Here is a 3,785-nt window from a genome sequence, read left to right on the forward strand (position 1 = left end):
CTGCATACAAGTTTCTCAGAAAACAGGTAATGTGGTCCGGTATTCCCATCTCTTTAAGAATTTTCTGTTTCGTTGTGATCCACACGGTCAAAGGCTTTAGCATAGTCAATGAAGCAGAAACAGAGGTTTTTCTGGAATTCTCTTGCTTTTTTTATGATCCAACAGAGGTTGGCAATTTGATCTCTGGTTTCTCTGCTTTTTCTAAATCCAGCCTGTACATTTGGAATTTCTAAGTTCAGATACTTTTGAAGCCCAGCTTGGAGAATTTTAAGCATTACTTTGCCAGCATGTGAGATGAGTGCAATTATGTGACAGTTTGAGCATTCTTCGGCTTTGACTTTCGTAGGGACCAGAAGGAAAACTGACCTTTGCCAGTTCTGTGGCCATTGCTGAATTTTCCAAATTTGTTGTCATATTGAGTGCAGCATTTTAACAGCAAATCTTTTAGAATTTGAAACTGCTTAGCTGGAATTTTTTTTTTTTCTCGTCATAATACTTTTTTATTACAATATCCAAAAAACTGAGTATGCAGTTTAGGAGGTCTCAAGACCCCTTTCTCAACTGTAGGAATGTGCCATCTCAAGACTGTATATTGGAACTATAAAGGAGTTCGGATGTAAAGAGAAAAGAAAATGCAATTTCTTCATAAACATTCTGTGTCTCTTACTACCAATCACATATCCTTTTGTAAACCCTGAAAAATTTCCCTGTAAAGCAATTACTATATATATATATTTTGTGTGTGTGTGCGTGTGTGTGTGTGTATGTGTGTGTGAAGTGTGGGTCGCTCCCCTCCCCAAAGATCACCTGTTTTCCTTAATCATCTGCATTAGTGTCAACAAATGGCTACAGGTACATATGACGTTGAGAATTAAATACATCACTGTGAGATTGAAACGAGCCGAAGGGCACGAGGAAAGAGCACTCTGCTGATGGCACGTCAGGGGGAAATTTCCGAAACCACCATCTCCCCCGGTCTCTGGCCCCTCTTCTGCAATCCAGCACTCCGGGACCTCTTCTCTTTATCGCAAGCGCAGCCCCAAAGGCACTGGACAGCATCTTCCCTCCCGTCCCGCCCAGGGGTTCCAGTATTGCTAAGAGCACCCGGGGTTGTCCCCGGAGAGCCTGGGAGCCATGGGAGCGCAAACGACACAGATGGAGGGCTGCTGGGGTCAGGACTGCGGGTTCTCAGGCAGGTGCCGCCTGCTCTGTGGCTCACGAACGTAAGGGCGGCTCTGGTGTATCTGCACGGCGCCCGAGGTCTGTAAGGGGGTCTGCTGGCGCGAGCGGTGTGAATGGACTAAGGCTGTCTCCCACGGAGGAGGAATAAAGTGAACCGACTCGCTCTGTCCACCTCCCATCACGAAAACCAGCCGGGAGGGCCCGGGATGGCAAAGAGTGGGGCGGGTGGCAAATAACCAACCTGGACAGAGGGGACCAGGCGGAGAGAACAGGGCCTGCAGGAAAGCCTGGCCAGGGCGCCTTCCCGGGGCATCACTGCAGCGCCCGGACGAGGTAGAGCTTCTCCCCATGCTCACTGGTGAAGATGGGGGCCTTCTTATAGTGCTCCACCAGCTCGTCCATGGTGTGGAAGCGCCGCTGCCCAATGCAGTAGACGTTGTCCACCAGCTGAACCTTGAAATGCTTGTTCTTCCCTGATGCTTTGAGAGACACGGAGAAGTCACTGGGCGAGGACTCGCTGTCCCGCACAAGGAAGTCGCCCTGAACGCCCCGCGCGTTGAGTGCGCACTCGGCCTGGTGGCGAGTCACGTTCCCGTAGTACCACTCGCGGCCTGCGAACCGGCCGGCACGAGCAGGCCCCGCGGGTCCGGAGCCAGCGTGCGGGGCCGGGCCCTCGCTCAGCACCACCACGTAGTTCTTGGGCACCAGGCCGACCTGGCCACGCGCGTTGCGGCAGCGCCACCACTCGTGGTCGTTCTCGGGCTTCTCGATCACCTCCATGGTCTCGCCCTTGTCGAAGTTGAGCTCCTCCTCGGTGACCGAGCTGAAAGGGTACAGCGTCTGCACCACCTGCAGCGCCCGCGTGCCCTGCCCATTGCTGAGAGTGGCGCCGGGCCGCGGGCTTGAGCCCCCGGGCGCGTCGCCGGCTGCCTCGTCCAGCTCCTCCAGCACGTAGTTGGACGGGAACCAGCCCACCTGGCCGTTGTAGCTGCCCCGCCACCAGCCGTCGCTGCACTTCTCCATGACGGTGACGCGCGAACCCTTCACTAGCGACAGCTCGTCCTCGCGCTCCGCTGCGTACGCGAACTTGACCACCGCGGGGATGCTGAGGTCGTAGATGCGGTCGGCGCCGCCCCCGTTGGCGGGGAACTCCGCGTCCGTGCTGGGCGTCAGGGAGGCATCGCGTGCGCCCGTCTTCCGGCGGGTCCTTCCGAGGCCGAGCGTGTCCTTGATGTTCTTCACCAGGGAGCCCTTCTTCAGGCTGTTCTTCCTCTCCACGTAGTTGGACTGCACATAGCCTGTCCGGTTGGCTGCGTTGCGTACCCGCCACCACGTCTTGGAGTCGTCCAGTAGCCACAGGCGCTCGTTCTTCTTGATGTCCAGCTCCTGATCCTGCTGGGCCGTGTAGTCCCACTTGGCTATGACGATGACCTCCTCTGTCATCTTTCATGGAGTACTTCTTCAGCACCCAGTTATGAGAGGTGACACACAACGCAGAGCTCCTCAAAGGGTGATTTCCTCACCCCCACTAGCTCTGTTCATAGTGATGCTTTCTAAGGACTTTGCACTCCAAGATGTCTGACACTAGGTGAGTGATCACACCATCATGCTTATCTTGGTCATTAAGAGCTTTTTTGGTATAGTTCTGTGTATTCTTGGCACCTCTTCTTTATATATTCTGCTTCTGTTATGTCCATACCATTTCTGTCCATAATTGTGCCCATCTTTGAATGAAATGTTCCCTTGATATCTTTAATTTCTTGAAGAGATCTCTGTCTTTCCCATTCTATTGTTTTCCTCTATTTCTTTGCTTGAGAGGAAGGCTTTCTTATCTCTCCTTGCTACTCTTTGCAACCTTGCATTCAGATGAACATATCTTTCCTTTTCGTCTTTGTCTTCCATTTCTTTTCTTTGCTCATCTATTTGTAAGGCCTCTTCAGACAATTTGTCTTTTGGCATTTATTTTTCTTTGGAATAGTTTTGATCACCACCTCCTGTACAATGTTAGAACCTCTGTCCATAGTTCTTCAGGCACTCTATCATATCTCATCCCTTGAATCTATTTGTCACGTCCACTGTATAATCAGAAGGGATTTGATTTAGGTCATACCTGAATGGGCTAGTGGTTTTTCCTACTTTCTTCAATTTAAGTCTGAATTTTGCAATAAAGAGTTCATGATCTGAGCCACAGTCAATTCCCAACCTTGTTTTTACTGACTGTATAGAGCTTCTCAGTCTTTGTCTGTGAAGAATACAAGCAATATGATTTGAAATGGCAACCCACTCCACTATTCTTGCCTGGAAAATCCCATGGATGGAGGAACCTGGTATGTTACAGTCCATGGGGTGGCAAAGAGTTGGACACGACTGAGTGACTTCACTTCACTTCACTATTCACCATCTGGTGATGTCCATGTGTAGAGTCTTCTCTTGTGTTGTTGGAAGAGGGTGTTTGCTATGACCAGAGTGTTATCTTGGAAAAACTCTGTAAACATTTACCCTGCTTCATTCTGTACTCCATGGCCAAATTTTCCGTTATCCAGGTATTTCTTAACTTCCTACTTTTGAGTTTCCAGTGCCCCATAGTGAAACGGCCATCTTTT

At 50.6% G+C, this 3,785-nt stretch overlaps 1 pseudogene; it reads right to left on the reverse strand.

The window, feature by feature from the left end:
• Nucleotides 1-481: 481 nt before the first annotated feature.
• Nucleotides 482-2,691, reverse strand: LOC129556622 (cytoplasmic protein NCK2 pseudogene; annotated as a pseudogene).
• Between the last annotated feature and the right edge of the window lie 1,094 nt (nucleotides 2,692-3,785).

This window comes from Moschus berezovskii, chromosome 13 (assembly GCF_049115385.1).
Source record: "Moschus berezovskii isolate FMDL1 chromosome 13, NW_MosBer_1.0, whole genome shotgun sequence".
NCBI classification, from domain to species: Eukaryota; Metazoa; Chordata; class Mammalia; order Artiodactyla; family Moschidae; genus Moschus; species Moschus berezovskii.